The sequence below is a fragment of the Lepidochelys kempii genome, chromosome 1, assembly GCF_965140265.1.
Source record: "Lepidochelys kempii isolate rLepKem1 chromosome 1, rLepKem1.hap2, whole genome shotgun sequence".
NCBI classification, from domain to species: domain Eukaryota; kingdom Metazoa; phylum Chordata; order Testudines; family Cheloniidae; genus Lepidochelys; species Lepidochelys kempii.
Window position 1 is genome coordinate 338514377 of NC_133256.1, and position 21199 is coordinate 338535575.

At 40.0% G+C, this 21199-nt stretch overlaps 1 protein-coding gene across 4 annotated transcripts in view; it reads right to left on the reverse strand.

Annotated features, from left to right (window-relative positions):
* CELF2 (CUGBP Elav-like family member 2) overlaps nt 1-21199 on the reverse strand; it is a 713224-nt gene that overhangs the window by 372593 nt on the left and 319432 nt on the right. The gene's annotated exons all lie outside the window — the stretch shown is intronic.

Sequence of the window (21199 nt, forward strand, 5' to 3'; positions counted from 1 at the left end):
TAATTTTTAGGTGGGAAGTACCAGATTTGGGAGGCTGGTACTTGGCAGGTAGATGTGATTTAAAAAAAAAGGGTCTGCTTGAAGCTGTTCTTGGGTTGGAAATAAATCTCAGGGGAAATGGATTGGTGAGCAGAAGGCAGGGAGGCTTGGCTAAGGTGGATGATTTATCACAGTTCATCTCATGGCTATCACCTCCACACAAGTGGTGTATATATAAATTTATCACTATACTACTACACCTGCTCTCCACCTTCTAAATCCATCTGGCCTGGATTTATTCCAGCATCCAACCATTCACTGAATTTTGGAATTTTTAACTAGGTTTTTTTTTTTCCTCCCTCCCGCCCTCTGTGTAAAACCCAAAAACCATAGGGACTGTTATACTGGACCACACCAATGGTCCACCTAGTTTAGCACCTTGCCTTCTAAGGCGTCCACTACCAGCGGTTTCAAACAACCACTTAAACCTACACAATGGAGAAAAACAATCAGAAGGTTTTTTTTCTAACTTCCGTTGATATTCCGAAGCCGAGGTTCCCAAACTATGGCCTGTGAACACTTGTCTGCAGAGAGGCCACTGGTCACATGATGCTGTCTCCTCATTTCCAGACATTGCAAGACAGCCTACGCTTTCCTAACATGACATTGAAAGACATTAAAAGACATTACATGCTTTCCTAACAGTAGTTTTCCATGTCAGCAACTGATGTAACTGTCATAGGTACGCTGTGGAATCACAAATGAGAGGGCATCTGGCTCACAAGCAATCCTCGGCCTTACAAGGCAGTCCACACAGAAAAATGTAGGAACCCTTGCCATCATAAAGCATGATGGAAGATCTCAGATTTCTACCTGGTCTGCTACAGCTGCTGTATTCTTAACATAAATTTATATCAATAATCCTTTTTGAATCCTGCTAAACTCTTGGCCTCAATAACACCTTGTGGTAGCAAGGGTCACATTAATTATGCTTTGTACAAAAAGCTTTATCAGTTTAAATTTGTTGCCTTTTCTTTTCGTTGGGTGTCGCTTTGGCTCTTGTATTACAACAATGGTTAAATTTGATCTACCTTCAGAGGGATAGCTCAGTGGTTTGAGCATTAGCCTGCTAAACCCAGGGTTGTGAGTATAATCCTTGAGTTCAATCCATTTGGGATCTGGGGCAAAAAGTGGGGATTGGTCCTGCTTTGAGCAGGGGGTTGGACTAGATGACCTACTGAGGTCCCTTCCAACCCTGGTATTCTATGATTCTATTCATTATCATCATTACACACACACACACACACACACAAACACACACACACACCCCTTTACCAAGTCACCTCTTTTTTTTCTGCCCTACTTTAAGTAGTCCTAATCTTTTTAATCTCTTTTCATACAGAAGATTTTCGTTGCCTCTTATAATTTTCATTGCTCTCCTCTGAGGCCTGTTGTTTTTTGCAATATACTTTCTGAGATGGGATGACCAGAGGCGTACGGGATATTCAAAACAAAAGCATGGTAATGGCATTGCAATATTGTAAGGATTTTTCTTCATCCTTTCCATAATACAATTTGACATCTTTGGATACTGCTGCACATTGAGTGGTTGTTTTCCTAGAGCAGCCCACAATGATACCAATATATTTTTCCTCAGTGGTTACAGTTAATCGAGAAGCTCCTATGGTTCTATAAGAATTAAAATTGTTCCTTTTAACATGCATTGCCTTGCTCTTCTGGACACTGAATTTCATCTCTTTTTGTATTGCCCAGCTGTGGTCTTCACTGAATCATACAGGCACATCTGGCAGGCTGGGGTCAGTGTGGAGCCAGAAAGACTTCTGGGCGGCTCAGGTGGAATTCTGGCTCAGAGAGAAGCTCACCTATGCTTAGCAATGCACCATGTGAGTTGCTATGGCCTTTTCCTTCTCAATGTGTGCACAACCAGTTCTGTTAGCTGGTGCACAGGAGTAGAACCTTGGCATCTCCCCAGATCTCATTGTCCTCTTTGGAGTTCTTTGCTCCAGGAAATACAGGGACTGCACTCAACCACTATGCAGGAGCATAGGGGCGACTTATGCTCTCCATCCTATCACACACACTTGCAGACCAGCCAGCCACAATCTGGCCCTTCCGAAGGACCTAGTTAGGGGTATATTGCCATTAAATTCAACCCCAGTTGTATCAGTCAGCTAAGTATTTAGCTGTTCTCTATCTCAGACACCTATTATTAAAAGTACACTAGTACTAGTGACCTGGCAGGATGTAAAAGGGTGGGTGGGGGGAAGGGGAATAGAGTGAGGAGAAGGACTACACTGGGGCAGCACATATTTGGGTTTGATTCTGTATAGAGTTTTTATGTAGCTATAATTCTTAGACATTTATTTCCATTAGGATCTACTGAGCATTGGTTTCAAGAGATTAGATTTCTCAAGTTTAACCCACAATTTATACACTTCAAAGTCACTAATGCATTTAGCTTTGTGTAACATATTAACAGGGTCATTTAACGTTTCAGTACTAACCATTTTGTAATATATTGTAATCCCCACCCTTTCCCCTTCTACAGAAGAACTTTTTGGAAAGCTCCTGAGGTGGGAGAGGAGATAGCAATTCCTTTTCCCAAAGGTACTGCCTAGTTTTTAATCACAAGAGGTGAAGATATGATCAAAACCAGAATTCTACAAACCCCATCGTAACATGTGGCCCAGTATTCTGACCACATACCACATGCTTGTACTTTAAAAAGCAAAGTTCATGCCCTGAGAAATGACAAGGTGAAGGAATGATAATTAAAAAGAAGTGTAATGCTGGAATGTGGAGTCCTGAACATAGCAAAGAGTAAAGAAGTTAGACCTATAAAAGCAACCTTTGAAATTAATTTAAAATTAAAATGATTAATTTAAAAAGAATCGACTTGCATCTCTCTGCAGCATAAACTTTTTATAGGATTAATTGCATTGTCAATTTCACATTTTGGTAGATCAATTTTTTATTTTAACAAGATAATACGTTCTGAAATCATGATCAAATCCAAAATATAACTCTCCAACAAAAGCTTCTTTTAAAAAAAAAATAAAGAGAGAGAATTTCCCGGCTATCTGAAGATTTTTCTCATGCAGTGTGAGCAAATATTTAGCCCTATTAAAAAAAATTAAGACCTAGCAAGAGCAACCCTTTAAATTAGTACGCAACACATGACATTCCTATAAAATAAACCTGGGTTTCTGCTGCTAAAAATAAATAAATCTTTGCAATGAGTGCCAATAAAAACTGAATATTTACTGTCTGCAGTTGTTACATTTACCACAGTAAATATCCTGCTGCAAGTATTGGGAATAGCACCAATACTAGTCTAAAAGTAAATTCCTGGTGCAGTAAAGAACCGCTCTTTATGGTGCAGGTCACTTATCTAGCAATACCCAAAAAGGGTTTATTTCAAAAACAAATAGAAACCCATGCTGCAATGTTTCAAGAAACAGAACATATATTTATACAACTCATTTTCATATTTCTACTAACCTCAAGTGACAAACACAGTAAATCATCATTTGTGTTTATTGAATCGGTAGCAAAAATAAAAGTTTATTAAAAAAAATAAGTCAATCAGTCTTGGATACATCAACAAGAGCAAGAAAATACACTCCAGGGAAAAACCCTACATAACATCATGTTGTAAGATCCTGCCAAAAGTTTGGGAGGACCTTGAAAATCCAATGTAAAAGATACAGGGCTGATTAACACTGCATACAACCTCACTGAAGTTAAGGCGGGTGGAAAGGGTGTAAACCAGAGCATGATTTTACCAATGCTATAAAAATTAGGTTATAACCTCTTAAATTGTCAGATATCAGATCAGAGAGTTAATGATCATACTGCTCCATTTGGGAAGGTGCAATCTAAATTGAACTGAGCATACTTCCTTCTTTGACATGGCATGTATAAGTCAAGACTTCTCTACGTAACCCACTTGCTTATTCTGCAGTGTTAGATTTTTCTTCAGTCCCAAGGAGGGGAGAAGATATGGATTTTATTTGAATCCTTTGTCTCTCTGCACATGGAGAGAGAACAGGGCAGAACAACTTCCAAGAGCCCAGAAACATCCAGACATAGGGAGGTGGGGTGGCAGTTACTAGACATGCTCAGTAGCTGTTTCTGAAGCTGTGCAGAAGTTTCCATTAAGGGGAAACAGTCTCGCAGGTTTTGCACATCCACCATCTGAAAGTTGACTCGACTGAACCAATCACAGCTCAGAGGGAGGAAAGTTATAAATATGGGAGTTGGATCCAGCCCTGTGGATTCAGCAGCTGATCAACCCAGGATCAAGAGATATGTCTCCTGAGGAGTCTGCATCCCAATAACTGCATCACTTTGGAAACAGGCTGCAGATTCCCAAATCTTACTGGAAAAGAGAAAAACAGCCAGATATTTGCACCGTGGATTGAAGCTGCTGCTAGTAGTGAGGATCTGCAGACTGTGGAAATTCTGGAGTGTTTGGAGGGAACTGAGAAGTTACCATTCTCCTTGGGCTCTGGGGAATCCGGGTGACACACATACCTGGGTTTTGAGGCCTCACTAGAACAACTGAGAAATCATCCCTGTGAAATCAGAGGGGTGCGTGCGCACACACACACACACCAAGAATACAAGTGTAAGTGTCTTGTCAAAACCTCACTCAACGATATGTACCATTAGAAAAGCAGGGAAATCTGTATAAAAAGCACTAAAATTCTTGTTGCCTAATAGTTTTGCATAAGAAAGTTATTCAAAACTATTCCCAGTGCTGTTTGCCAAGTGTTGTGTTTGTATTTGTTTTGTTTACTAAGAAATTGTATGGTTGACTGAGGCTGACTCACAGCTGTTACCACCACCTACATTTTGGGGGTTGCATTTCACGGTTCAAAGGTTTTAACTCTGCGTGCTGCTTTTTTTCTGAAAGTCCTAAAAGGACAGAATTCTGGCCTGTGCTTCTGCTAAGAGGTGAACTGAGGTGCAGGAAGGAGTGTTGAGTTATACATATTGCCTCAGGAGCCCTTTATATTCACATTAGGAGATTTATCAAGAGTAGATTTCAAACCATGTTAGTCAGAACCATGCTTAGAAATGGTTCTCGCTTCTCTAAAATGGTGCTTTAAAACTATTGTAAAACCCAGTAAAAGACAGCCCATAATCAGGTTATATAATAGGATTCCAAAAGCCATTTTGACCTGGCCACTAGGATTTAGAAAATTATTACAGCCTCTTTCCAGTAAGACCTGTGGGTATTTTTAAAAAAATGTAAATATACTGATTTGAACACGATATAAATGGGGCTATAAATGGGGGGAAACACAGACACACAGACACGCAGTTGGACTGTTAATCTAATTCCCTTGTGATCTCCATCTGTGTTCTCTTCTATATTTAAAAAAAATACATAAATTATTCCGCTACCATATTAAACTCTTCAGGACCAATTCCTCAATGGGCATAAATCAGTGCAGCACTATTTAAGCCAGTGGAGCGCTGTCGATTCATTACAGCTGTGGATCTGGCTCTTTGGTTTGGTCATTAATCATATAATTAAGAGGCTCATTAAGAGGCTGAAACACAAGAGCTTTTCCATCTTTCAAGGATCAATCTTTGCATGGTCAAAGACAACTGTGTGACAGTGCAGATGAGATCAGCTGAGGGTACCTGAACAACAGGCCCTGGTTTAAACAGGAGAGTTGCGGAGGGTGTTTTCAGGTCCCACTCCTTGACTATAGAATTCACTTGACTTGCTGGTTGACCAAAGCTGAAATTTGTTAATCCTCAGGTCATATTGGAGGGATGGAGCAATTTGTAGAGGAGCACGAGTTGGAAAGGGTTTTCATTTTGGTGACAATTCACAGCTGTCTCATTGTCAGGTCCTGTAGCTTTCTAAAGATTGTGCAAGCACCCGTAGCCCAGAAGGGAGCCTTTTTTATAAATGGAAATAAAGGAATAAAATAGAAGAATTTAAAAAAGAAAATAATCCTATTTGACCATTTGAGTCTTGATGTATTTCTCCAGGAATATCTGCCATAGGCATGATGTAACACACAAAAGAAAGCATCCTGTAATATTGTGGATAATAAGAAAAGGAGGACTTGTGACACCTTAGAGACTAACCAATTTATTTGAGCATAAGCTTTCATGAGCTACAGCTCACTTCATTGGAAGCTTATGCTCAAATAAATTGGTTAGTCTCTAATGTGCCACAAGTACTCCTTTTCTTTTTGCGAATACAGACTAACACAGCTGTTACTCTGAAACGTGTCATTGTGGATAATGATAATCATAATAATTTAGATTTGTAATTTCCAGTTCCTGTCAAAAGCATTCCATAATGTAGGGGCTGATCCCATTGACTTCAATTGGGTTTGAACCAGACCCGTAACAAACAACTTTCCAGACTCCACGTACATACAAGAAACTAGTTTACCCAGTACTGATATGCATGACCTAAGAGAGATGAAAAGACAGTGACTATTGAACAGTGCAAAGCAAAATTGCACAATAGCTTACCACAGGAAATGAAGAATCATCCGATTAAAACTGAAGGGGGTATTTAAGGCAGGAAGAATGTGACAACCCAAACTGGAATTTAACTAGATCGTTGGAGTTAATGTTTCTACTCTTGCAGAAACGTGCCAAGGGATCTTTCATGATCACAAATGGTCAGACCATTTTTACATCTCAGCTGAAAAATGGCACCCTCAAAGGCATTGTCTTGTGTCTCCTCATCTCAGCACTGCAGTGGGGATTGGTTCAATACTGACTTAAAGGAATGAATGGCACCTACTGAAACTCCATTTTGAGACAAGAGGATTTACTGATCTTAATATGGACACTTCCTTGGTTTGGGGGGATTTCATCACCATGAACAAACAATTACAATACAGTATGTAGTTTGAGTTTTGTTCTTCTAAATTTTTAAAAGAAAACACTTTTGTATCGTGATCGTACTGGCTTAGACTTCTACAAGATGGCTATTTTCTCTTCTACGTATTCATTCACTCATTATTTGGTATACTTCTACAATGCCCCCTCTTCAGAATCAAGCCCTATAAAATAAGCAAACTGATACTGGCAACAATCAAAATGGTTACAAATTATTTTATATTTAAAAAGTTTAAAAAAAAACTCTTTGAAGAACTTTTGGTTAATTCATCACGAACATATAAACTGCCATATTGGGTCAGACCGATAGTCTCTCTAGTCCAGTATCATGTTTTCCAACAGTAGCTGGTACCAGAGCCTCAGGGGGAGTGTACAGAACAGGGCAATTTTGGAGAGATTCACCCCGTCTTCCCCCTGCTGGCTTCTGGCAGTCAGAGGTCTAGGGGTTACATCCCTAAACATCTTGGCTAATGGCAACTGATGGACCTACTCTTCAAAATCAAGGATTTCCATGGTGTAAAGGTTAAAAAGTACTAACATCTGTCCTGATTATTGAACACACACACACATTTAATTATGATAGAGTCAGCTATCAAATGGGTATCATAATTAGGCATGGAAGGATTCAATTTTTAAATTGGTAAATGTTGATAAACATCGATTTCACTATACACACACACACACACAGATGAAAAAAATATATTTCCATTGATAATACAAATTTAAAGATAGAAAAAAATAAGAAAATATTGCTTGAGAATTTATGAGTCAAAATCCTGTGATTTCGACTTTTGAATGAGGCTAGTTAGCAATGGACTACCTAATAAATAGTAAAAATAGGTGTGACTTGTTGATTTAAGGCATTTACTTCGTATATTTTGAAATGTGATGTTGACAATTTGTGTTTTAATGGGTTATAAAGATTTAACTTTCTGGATCTCAACATCTACAGTCATTAAATAATTATCTGACTCCCCCATAATTTCCTGCAACCGTGAAAATTTAAATAGATAAAAAAATAAAAAAAATGCATAAATCCCATAATTTTACGCAACTTCAAGTTTAAAATAAAATCAATAAAAATCTAAAAGTTTGCTTAAAAATAGACGGATATCGATCCAAATTATAAAAAAAAAATAGAAACAGAATTCAACTAAGGCTACGGATACTGTTTGCAATAGTACTGTTTGCACATACTGCTGCTGAGCTTGATGTTCAAGCACAATTTGAACACTCTTTTTAGGAAGTGAAGTAGCAAGTTCACATGGACATTCTATTTCTGTACAGGCTGACACTTTGCAAAACTACTTGGCTGTGAGAAGACAGAGAACATGTGCAGACGTGCTTCTCATTTGCCCCAGGATGATTTTATAAAGGCAGTTGTTTCCGCTATTATAACTTTGCTACTCCAGCATTTCTGACTTGCATATATTACTAAGGTTTAAATGCTTGCACTACGTAACAATATGAATATTTGCCCTCAATGCAATATACATTCCGATAGACTTATACCATATTTTCCATATCCTTCTAAACGTGAATATTTTTATTTATTTATTTTCTAAAATTCTGGCCGTGTTAAAGAAACAACTATTTTAGAAATGTGATATAGGTCAAAAGGCTTTTTATAAAGTACACTATAGGGAAAACCTCTCATGCCTTATGATTTGCATTACAGTAGAATGGAGAGGCTAGGGTGACCAGATGTCCCGATTTTATAAGGACAGTCCCAATATTCAGAGTGTACCAGGGTGAGCAACCGCTCCAGCCCTGAAGGGGTTGGAAAAGCTGCAGAGGGCTGGGGCAGGGGAAGGGAGTAAAACCTCAGCTGATTGGGGGAAGTGGTGGCAGTTGGGGGCCACGCCCCAAACAGGGCCCAGTTGGCTCTATAAAGGCTTTGAGCCAGAAGTTCCAGAAGAGACTCTCTCTCTAGCTTGGAGAGAGAGAGGGACCTGGCTGCACGGGCTGACAACAGTACCTAGATTGGGAGCAGGGCTGGGGAAGAAAGGCCAAGGGAGCCGGGGAGCTCGGGCTTGGGAAGGCCTATTAGGTACAGGGGTTGCAGGGGCAGCCACGGGTAGACAGAGGAAGCAGGTCCAAACCCCCTTATACCGCAATCTGCCCCAGGAAGCGGGGGCTAGTTGGTGATCGGCAGTAGCCTAAGATTGAGGCGAGGTGGGGATAGTGGGTGAGGGCTCCCTTGGGAGAGGAAGACCCAGAACTGTTGGGGTACTGCCAGGGGGCAGCACCCAGTGAAAGGGGCAGTGAGACACCGGCCTGAAGGAGGCGCTCTGGAGGCTAGATGCTAATTCTTCAAGACGACCAGCAGCAGGCACTGCCAGGTGAGTCTGCACCCCTTGACACAGAGCCTTGTCTTATATAGACACCTATTACCCTCCACTTCCATCCTGATTTTTCACACTCTCTCGTCACCCTAGGAGAGGCCCAACTAGTACCTTGTACTAGGTACTGACCAAACATGTATTTTGAGACAACCCTCACCCCAAAAGAGCTTATGGTCTACATAGAGAAGAGCCAGACAAAAACAGTGGGAGAGAGGCAGTATTACCCTCATTTTGCAGATGGGTTATGGAGGCACAGAGATTAGGTACATTACTCAAGAAGATAGAAGAAGTCTGTGGCAGAGGTGGGAATCGAACTTAGAGCTCCCAATCCAGTGCCTTAGCTACAAGACCTTCCTACTCTGTGTATGTGCAGGCTCCACTGGTGTGGCTCTGTGAGCAAGGCTGACAACAGGACTCAAAGAAAAAAGGCTAGGGGGCCCACAGATCATCACAGGCAAAGTGCAGTATTCAGCTCCCTGGGGACACAGAAGGGACTGTAGGGAGGATCATGCAGGGAGATTTGCTCTGTCGGGGATCCCCCTATCCTCCTCCTACCTATACAGAGAGAAAACGGGGACGGAGATGCTCCAGCAGCCTCAGGGGTCTGTAATTGCTCCATGGATAGTGATGGTGCTGATGACATTCCTCTCCTCTATTCCCATATGGAGCAGAGCAGATTATTATTTCCCTACTGTGGTAGGTAGGGAGAATTCCCACTAGTGCTAGCTACACACATCTTTCTACAAAGTTTGAGGGCGTGACTCTCACCAGATATCGGATGTCATAATTTCTTAATTCCATCTACGATAGCCCTGCACGCTGTGTTGTCACTTGAAGGTAAAATGCTAGTAAATCAGACTGCAACATATACGTGACAACAAGGGTAGTTGAGAATTAAGCCCGAGATCTTAATAATCGTTTGGGATCAGACTGTGACTCTGTATAACTGAGACTTTGCACAGCTTTAGAACTAAAGGCAGAATTCGGCTCTCAATATGTCATTATTAACACCTCACATGACCTCTAAATCATTGTGATATACAAAATAGACCAAACACTAAACCTAAGTAGTACTTCAAGAAGTAAGCATACCTACGCAGAAGGATGGAGTATGACCTATTATGGTCTTTTACACCTCTGATTGCTAAGGTTCTGTATAAACTCTGTACATGTATCTTCTGGTACTGAAGACAAGCTTTTATTACACTGTAAATACTCATTCTCGAATGTGTAATCTGTTCTGTCAGTTTTTTAAAAAAGCTTTACATTTTATTGGATAAAATATGCAGAATGTTGTACACATTCAGTTTAATCATTAACTTGTTTCCTTTTTTCTTTTAATTTAGATTTGGGTTTAATCAATGGACTTTGCAGGATTTTACACACTGTAACAGCCTAAAACCTGGGGGATTTCATGGGATGGGACATTTTCACTAACCCACACTGACTTGGCACTACTGAGGGAGATTTGAGCTTAGTCAAGTGCTGTAATTTTGGAAAAGTAACCCTTGATTTTCCTTCAGTGCCATGTTTAAAGAAGTTTATTTTTGCCTCTAATCTAGAGAAATATCATGGGACTGAAACTATTACATTAAATTTACTGATGGGAAAACCATAATGTTGAGAGATTTAAGTACGTAGAGGTTCAAATGCTGATCAGAACCTTATTCAAAGAAACGTGGGCACGTGCATGATATTGGATATTTGGATATTTTGGATATTTGTACACCCTTTAAATTAAGGGGAGTTTGGATCTAGATTAGATACCAATGGGAGAAGTACGTTAGGAGCACCTAAACTAGATTAGTTAGTAGATCTGAGGGGACACTTTGGGGGTCTCTGATTTAATATGCACGCTTCTTGGTTCTGCAAAACTGGGGTGCCAAACACAAGACAATAGGCTCAATATTTTTGCTACTTCCTGCTTTTAATACAGAGAGCAGCTACTTTCACTGCACTTCAGGCCCAGCAGAAATGAGAGAGTACCTGAAATCTCATGAGAAAATCTGTTCTCAGGGCCCCATTGCATTGTCTCTGGGACAAAGATGATTGAACAGTTTGGGAGAAACAGGCTAAACGCAATGAAGATAATAGGACACTAAAATAATATGACTGTAAATAATACTTAGTATTCCATCATTAACATATTTAAACTTTTGTCCATCTGTTGTGATGGTTATTGTGTGTTAAACCTTATTGATTAAATCAAGAACAAAGCCATTATACACAATCACCAATTAACTCTTTTATTCCTGATATTATTCCCCCGCACTCTTATCCCAGGAGGCCACAGATGATCATTATGGTCCCTTCTGACTTCACAGTCTTTGCGGTGATGGAGATAATGAGTAAGGTTAAGATTTTGTTTGGGTTATTTTTAGTCAAAGTCAGGGACAGGTCACGGACAATAAACAAAAATTCACAGAAGCTCAGGACCTGTCCATGACTTTCACTAACAAAAATGGGGCTGAGCGGGGAATGAGAGCTCCAGGACTTGCATGATTTTCATAAGTATCCTGAAGTCTATCCCTCTGGATTGAGGTACCTGATTCTCCCATGACTCACCACATACCACAATTCTTTTAGTCACCACTTGTGGCAGTTGGGTTTTCTTTATTCCATCCACAGCTGCTTTGGGTTTTTTCTGGTCGTCCCCCGCCCCCTCTCCCCGAACCATTTAAAACAATATGGTCAAATTCTGCCACTGCACAGAAATGGAGTGAGAATGGATAAGAATGTGGCTAGCATCTGGCCTATTGGGTCATTTTGCCTGCATCAAAAAAAACAAAACAAAACCAACCTACTAGAGTTTCTGCAGTGTTGCTATAGCTGTGTAAGTCCCAGAATAATAGAGAGACAAGGTGGGTGAGGTAATATCTTTTATTGGACTAATTTCTTCTGGTGAGACAAGCTTTCGAGCTACATGGAACTCTTCTTCAGCTCTAAATAAAGAGAATCTGCTGACCAAGCCTCTTGGGGAAGCCAAAGTGCATAAGTACTACTTTTCTCTCACTAGTTTATTTATTTATTTTTAAAGTGCTTGGAAGATCTTTATTCAGCAGTATTCCAATCACAGCAGAGCACAGACCTCTACAGAAGACAATGCATCCCACACCCTGGCTTGTTAAAGCAGATTAAAAGGAGCTCTAAATGCAGCAGCAGCAGATTGAGATTTGCCTGTTTACTGAATTACTTCCTCTGATCGCTGCACAATCACTTTCCCATCCACAATCTCCTGGGCGGAGACCACCACTTTCTTAATGGTCTGCCTCGGGCAGCCTGTCTGTCACTCCCTCAATCAGCTGGCTGTATTGACTGATCTCATTCTCCAGCTTGCTCCTCAGATCCAGCACGGCTTTGTAGTCCCGGGCCTGCCGCTCCAGGATCGTCCGGTTTTATGGATTTTTTTAAATGCCAGCAGGACATACATCTAAGCTAGGCCTTTTCTCCCACATGAACCTCCAAACAATAGTATGTTCTTAAGATAGTTTGTGCCATTAAGGAACTATCAGGCTGCAATACATAGCAGGTACATCTATTAATCATCAGACCATTTATGGTCTGTAATTCTACCACAGTTAAATACCATGGACTACTAAGTACCTGAATCTGCTATTAGCAAGCATCCTGCTCATTAAAACTCACTTATTTAGACTTTAGCAATGGTAAATGTAACCAGCCCTGGAGGAGTGTCATAGTGCTTGGAAATGGCACATTAAGCTTCATTTACCCAGCTACATTCACAGACAAAAAGGGGCGGGGGGGAGTGAAGCCACACAGCAAAGCTTAGGAGCTTTTTGAAGCTGCATTAGGAAAATGACAAATCTTACAAAGGGAGCTATAAAGCTTCCTCAAGTACAACAGTTCTGCAAACAGCTATTTATCATAGTTTGTTGAAAAGACTCCTACGTTTAATACTATTGGACTGTGAGAGCTGATTATTAAATGTAATTACAGAAGTAGCACAGAAATAATATTTTATTGGAGAGCACAAGCAATGCTGTGTATTAACAAAGGGGACTGGTGAACATGTTTTGCATTCAGAATCAGCTTTTCCCGGGACACATACACAAATGTATACACAGTTAATTCCACATTAAGTAGCTTCCACTAACTAGCATTATCCTTCAAGATGTTCAGATCAGGGTCAATCCATCCATCTATACTTAATGTCAGAATGATAAAACTGTATCCAAATTGGATGCTATTTGGATGTCAGCCTTTATATATTTTCTGTTTAATGAAGAGGCATAAAAAAAAACCCCTGCTGTCAAGCAATATTACTTAAATTGGCTCATTAGGAGCCCTGTAACAGTTATGCTAACATTATAGTGCAGCCATGTGAGCTCTTTCAGAGTCTGCCAGTTGCCATGACTGCTCTCCTTCCATTCTCCCTTTACTAATTCTTCTGCAACAAGTTCAAAATGTTTATCCTTAACTCCAAAAATAGCTTCACCCATACCTTCAGCTTTACTCCCATCCCTTCCTTACCTGCACATTCACCTAACCACCCCTATTTACCCCCCTTTTCCCCCTTCCAGTCTTTAGATTTCTTGAGCGTCATGCCTTAGACCCGGAACGGTTCTCAAACTCCTTGTGCAACACCTACTACTTATCTTGATTGAATGATTCTCTTCAGAACTTGCAATATTTCTGAAAAACCTTTGAATGATTGATTATCTCCCAAACATATCTCCGTCTCTTAAAGAACTGACATTTGCCCTGTGTCCCCAAACCACAATGCAGCATGATTTAGACGGACAGCTGCTTGGATCTGGGACTATAATTTCCCTTTGTACATGCATTAAGCAAGCTGATGGCATGCAAAAATAAATGAAACGTTATGGTTCCAAAACTATACAGCACTTATTTCTGGTCTTAAAATTAGTGACCTATTAGATCTGAAACCTGCTGCAGTCCAAGACTGGATATTGTCAATTCTGCACAAACAATTTAGAAGGAAGGCCAATCACACTTTTGTGGCAGGTTGTCTTTTTAAAAGAGAAACAATATGAAGAAGTCGAGAGATTTGAAATATTAGAAGCAGTCCCAGCAAAGGCAGATGAGGTGGTAGAGTCCATCTGAAGCGTTCAAAGATGTACAAGAATGGACATCAAAGTCATGTGTACAATGATGAATAATAGTTTACATAAGCACATGCCCCTCTAACCTGATATTAGAAATGACCAATTTTGTAAGTAAAATATCAATGCCAATATTTTCAAAACCTGGTGTCTTAGTCCAGGCTCCTAAATCCATATTTACACATCCAATAAGAGCAGCATGATGTTTTAGAAGATCTGAGTCTCACTGAAGTTAACAGGAGCTGCATGTACCCTTTTGAAAAATTAGGACTCTTATTTGAGTGACAAGTTTCAGAGTAACAGCCATGTTAGTCTGTATTTGCAAAAAGAAAAGGAGTACTTGTGGCACCTTAGAGACTAACAAATTGATTTGAGCATAAGCTTTCGTGAGCTACAATAATACAGAAACCACCACCTAACTTTAGGTACCCGAGTTCATGGATTTTAGCCCAAGAACACTTTTCCTGAAAGTTAATGACTTGAACCATTTATACGTAGGTACTTAGGCAGATGGGTACCAAGTAGGATTTTCAAAAGCACCTAAGCAGGTTGAAATCTATGGGAGTTAGGCTCTTTTCTGCATCCATAGGTGCCTAAATACCTTGAAAATCTGGCCAGTGCAGGTCCAAGCATCAGTTTTTAATCTAAAAACTGTGATAGTTTCCTTTGGAAGGTGATAATTTTGACTCAACTGCAGAGGATAACTCACGGTGGCAGAACCACCCCATTGACAATTATCTCCCTACAATAACCATGAAAACCAAAATCAAATCAACAAGGATAGAATCAAAAGTAAAAGAGCTAAATTATACATAACATTCATAAAACTCTCGCTCTTCTCTTGAATTTGCTTGTGCACTATATATATATATATATATATATAGGATTTCGTAATCTACGGCTGATGTGCTGCATATTGCAATTGTGTGCAATTACAGTTAACTATAATTAAGAACAATTACAGCTTTTATTTTTCCACTTGTTCTTTAAAAAGCACATTTGTAATAATTTTTCCCCCTTTCTTTTTTTCAAAGGTGAATATAATTATACATCCCTATAACATCTCCAATAATTAGTTTGACTCAAGTTGCTTCTGGAACAATTTTCATTTTAACTGTCAGATCTGCCAGCTATAGTCAATAGAACACTCTATAAAAAAAATTGTCATTAACCTGTTTCACCTCATAAATCTGTAAAGGAACTTGAACAAATTGAAGGCTTCATTGCTTAAATGCTTCAAGGCCAAATTCAGCTTGGAAAATGCTTTTTTAAAAGAAAGTAACATTTGAAACATTGCACTTGGATGTTACAGTCAGCTTGCTTTTTTATTATCATCATTATTAAATTAAGGTTGGTATAAAAGGTATGTTGTGTGTCTGTATTTTATAGAATACTTCCTCATCACTTCCCATTCATTAAAAGATAGCAACTAAATCTTTGTTTAGAAGCTGCCCCGATTACTAACCATGCAAGCTGCAGGGGGAAGTAATTAAATTTACTAGAAGCCACCCTCAATTTTAAGCCACAGAGGAGCAGCAATTAAATTTAATGTATGCCACAGCTTTTTCTACATGAAGATATGTCACGTGAAATTCTCCAGGTGAGTAATGCATCATTTCCTATGCTACAAAATGAATTCATGTCATTACATAAACACAGATACCAAATTACACATGCTGGGTCATACTGGTGAGCCCTTCCAGTCCCATATATCTTCCACAGGATGGAGCCCTTTGGGTACTTAGATAGCATGGGCTAGTGGATTGGGAATCAGCAAATCTGGGCCTTGCCACTGACCCACTATGGAAACTTGGAAAAGCCACTTAGTCTCTGTGCGTCTCCGTTTTCCCACCCAACGTTTGACAACGTTTTACCACATGCTTGTAGAACACATAGCCAAAGGAGGGCCAATCTTTGTTGGGGCACTGTAAGCAATGTTGTAATACAAATATTGGAAGACATTTTGAAAGTAACCCATCCGCTTATTACTTTGTGAAATTAAAGGAATGCCTTTAAAGCCCCAAACCTCACACACACATCCACCCCCTCCACCCACACCCCCCTCTCTGGTATTCTTGAAATCTTACATAAAACCGCAACAATCAAACAAAAATCCACTTTATCCTAGGCTTGGCAACATTAATCATTTAACTACTTTCCACAGACTTAACAACTATGACAGAGGCCAGTGGAAAAAAAAATTATGCATTTAACTGATGGAGATTACATGGTAGCTAAAGTAACCATTGCCTATATTTCTATGTGCAGATGAAACAGACTTGACTTGCTGGATAGAGCTCATTCTCCCAGAGTCAGATGAATGTAACTGATTAAGTGTCTTTTAAAATTAGTTGGAATTATGGATGTGAATACCCCTGCAAGAATGAGAGAATGTACTCTGGGCAAAGAGAGTGTTAGAATTTTTTTTTTTTTGGTGGTGAGATTCACGCACAATAGTCTTCTAGGTAGTGGGTTTGCAGAGGTTCTCTTTAAAAATCTAAGAATCTCCCTCCCACCACCAATCTTCTAGGCTCTTATTCCAAAACTGGGACCTGAATTTGCTATTAGGGCTGAACAAATAATTAATTAAACAATAATTAAACTTGAGACGAGGCCTACAAAACCAAAAATTTTTTGGCTGGGCTTGCCAAAAGACTTTATAAAGTTAGAAGTTTTCAGGGCTGCAACTCTGGTGAAACTGGGGACCTATGCAACACAAAGTAAATCTCAGTGAGAAACATTCGAGTCCCCCTCCCAAAGTGCAAATCATGCTCTCTCAGTCTTGTATATGATTACCTTTAAAGAAAACAAAGAAAGAACATAAAATACCCATGAGAAAGAAAAACAGAGGATTTCTTTAATTCTTATATGGAGGGATTAAACATGGAGGTTATAAGACAGACAGACATTGTTCATGCAATGCACAGAAGTCAGGATCACAGCTAGAAAGAAAATCATAGCAACATAATATCTATCACATGGCATACATCATGGAAAGTGGGGTAGAATGAAGAGGCAAGAAAAAAAAACACAAACAGAAATAAGATTCACTCAACCGATGTGAATCTGAGCCACAAGTTTCATGTGACTTTAGTTTGTACCCAGAATCACTGCAAACAGAAATGTTCATAACGGTAAACAAGTAGTAACTAGAATCATGGACATTTGGATGTTGCCCTGAACCAAAGCCCCAGATCCAAACATCCACAAACATTAGGTGTGTTTAAAATCTAGATTGAAAATGTTTAGCCTTGAGCCCACTGCCAATGTAAATTGTAAATGATTTGGGAAAGCAAGCAGCTAGGTCTGTACAGTCCATTAAAAGAGACTGGGCACTTGTTTGTAGTTTCATGACAAGCATCCTCGTTCAGTCTGAAAAGTAACAAAATGGAGACTCAACTGCAGTTGAGATTCTAATTTTAGTAAACTCTAATTTAGTGTTTTTTATGTTACCATTTCAAAATTAACACACGCCAGATGCTGGAACTAAATCAATCTTCTATTTTGAGCAAAATGTTTTTGCTATATTTAAAACTAAAAACATGAGCTGCGTAACATTTTAATGTTTACAAAAAAGAAATATCCTTTCCAATGTCAGGAGAAATATAAACTCAGATTCTATTGTATACAATGGACATTGATACTTGGCACAAGGAAGGGGTGTGGGGGAAGGGTCTCTATAACAATGATGTTAAGGATACTTGCTTTGCAAATGTCATAGTATTACAACACAATGTCCCTTTAAGTGAGGTTGTCGAGACCTTCAGCGTGGATGTGCGTGCAGGGAAGTGGGAATATCAATGTTCAGATGGGCCCCAACCAAAACTTTGAAGTGGGAGATAAACCTAGGGAACTATAAGTGTCCCCTCCCCATCCACTTACTATAAATACCCATTCTAATCCAAACTACCTGCTACTTATGCTCCCAACTCCATCCTTGGAAGCTCCGTCTTTTTCCTTACTCTTCCTATCCTCAGTGTCCTCCCTTTCACCATCCCTCACCCATTATCATGTCTACCTGCGAATGCTGATGGCAGGCAAAAGAGGCTGCCTCTTGCTCTCCTGGGGTAGCTGCCTTTCCTCAGGAGCTGCAGCAGTAGATGTATTGGATTTAGAGAAATAGCCAGCATTTTCCTCAACTCCCATCAACTCAGGGAGCTTCCAGCAGGGATTAATGTCTGCAACCTTTACTAGTCCTCTGCACTACACTTTAGTAGCCCTCATCAGCTTCTCTCTGACAAAGAACTCAGAGACAGAGGCCACCCTTTGGACTCCAAGAGTTCTCTCTGTGGAAGAAGGAGTTGCTCCTCTGGGGCCTCTCTGGAATTATGGGACCCAGGTTATACCCATGCCCCAGAGCTGTAAGATTCCCCAGTACAGAGACATGCCACTTAGCTAGTGTGAGAGAGAGCGAGAGAGAGAGAGATGGAATGGTAAATTTTTCAAACAAAAGCTACAAAATTCTGAAGCACACGTCATCTGTAACCACCCACAGTTGCCTCCCACGGAATAAAGGTACTGAAGGGAAACTGTTCTCCACAAAAGAACAAGTAAAGAAAGGGGACATAAAAGAAACAACAATTTTGAAGGAAATTAAAGCCTCCGGGTATTTCCTGTAAAAAATTATCCAAAAAGGGACGGGAATTTTACAAGATACCACAGAACAAAAATGCGCTGCTTGTAAGACACCTGGAAACCAATGATGCTGAAGCAGATACATTAACTTTCACTAAAGACTGTGTAGTTCACTCATCTTATATTGGGAAAAGAAGTTTTAAAGAGATAAGATGAAATACTGTGGGGACTCGGCGAGGGGGGAACGGCATTATGAAAGACCAACTCTTCTTTCCATTATTAAAAATAACCCAACTAGACAAACACCTAGATAAGCTAAGTTACCAAATTATCCCTGATCTCTAAAGACTTCAGAGAGAATAGTAAGAATTCAATATGGCACTGGTGTCCAAAAGGACTGAACATTCTGAAATGTTCTTGAAGGATAAAAAAAATAAAAGCAAACCTGCCTGTTATGGAATTCGATTTTAGTGTTCACCACTTGCAGCGATCATTCAGCTCCATGGATAAAAAGAAGCATATCCTATTGATGCTGATGTGTTTGGTCCATCAGCAGGACATTCTGTTGTAAATATCAGATCTGAAGTCATTTCTTTAATGTTTTCAAAGGTAAAGAAGAATTTCACATTTTTCTGAGTGCCACTCAGCTGCAGGTGAACGTTACAACTTCTGGAAGTGCAAATTAAAGACAATTGTGATCTGGCTGGCCTGCCTTCTCTTCTCTCTCTTTGGGAGATGGAAATTTGCTTCCTTGTATTTGTCCAAATGGGGACGTCATTGTTTTAAGGCTCTGGATGTGCTGATTGTTCAGATCAAAGCAACCATGACTGTGGAAGGCTATCACATTGTAATATAAAAGTGTATGAATAGGCCACTGCATTATCCATAACCTTTTTCAGTTACAGAGATAATCAAAATAGGTGTTGTCCGAATCAAACCTTCCAAAAAGATTCCAGTGTGTACATTTAAGTAAGCTGAAGATTCACATCTTGAAAGCTGATTTTTCATAATGTATATGTGAAAAACTAGGAACTGTGAGTGAAACTGCATAGGCAGACAGCCACGCCAGGAATCAGAGAATAATGTTTTGAGCTTTCAAACAATGGTAATTTTGAATAGTCATTTTAGTCAATGAAGGATAATTGTTGAATAGTCACTATACAATGGCATATATGAACATGCAGCCAAGGATCTCGAAGCACAACACAAGCACTAGGAGCAGGCAAATGTTTTCATGCTGAGTACCAACATTTCTCATGCATTAAGACTTGGCTTTATCTGCACAATTCAAAAAGAGTTGGGAAGTAGGTGAAGCTACAAACGTGAGCACAAGTGCAAAAATATGGTGGGGAGAAAAAAATAAAAAAAAAATGTGAGGACAGTTGCTGTTCTAGACAAACTTCAGACAAATGAAAATTCACCTAACGGAATTAGGCTGGTCTATAGTGGACATTTGAGAGTTTGTTTCAAACTGTCGGAATCATAGAATATCCGGGTTGGAAGGGACCTCAGGAGGTCATCTAGTCCAACCCCATGCTCAAAGAAGGACCAATCCCCAACTAAATCATCCCAGCCAGGGATTTGTTAAGCCTGACCTTAAAAACCTCTAAGGAAGGAGATTCCACCACCTCCCTAGGTAACCCATTCCAGTGCTTCACCACCCTCCTAGTGAAATAGTGTTTCCTAACATCCAACCTAAACCTCCCCCACTGCAACTTGAGACCATTACTCCTTGTTCTGTCATCTACTACCACTGAGAACAGTCTAGATCCAGCCTCTTTGGAACCCCCTTTCAGGTAGTTGAAAGCAGCTATCAAATCCCCCCTTCATTATTCTCTTCTGCAGACTAAACAATCCCAGTTCCCTCAGCCTCTCCTCATAAGACATGTGTTCCAGTCCCCTAATCATTTTTGTTGCCCTCCGCTGGACACTTTCCAATTTTTCCACATCCTTCTTCTAGCGTGGGGCCCAAAACTAGACACAGTACTCCAGAGGGGAACGATCACGTCCCTCGATCTGCTGGCAATGCCCCATACAGCCCAAAATGCCATTGGCCTTCTTGGCAACAAGGCACACACTGTTGACTCATATCCAGCTTCTCATCCACTGTAACCCCTAAGTCCTTTTCTGCAGAACTGCTGCCAAGCCTCTCGGTCCCTAGTCTGTAGCGGTGCATGGGATTCTTCCATCATAAGTGCATGACTCTGCACTTGTCTTTGTTGAACCTCATCAGATTTCTTTTGGCCCAATCCTCTAACTTGTCTAGGTTCCTCTGTATCCTATCCCTACCCTCCAGCGTGTCTACCACTCCTC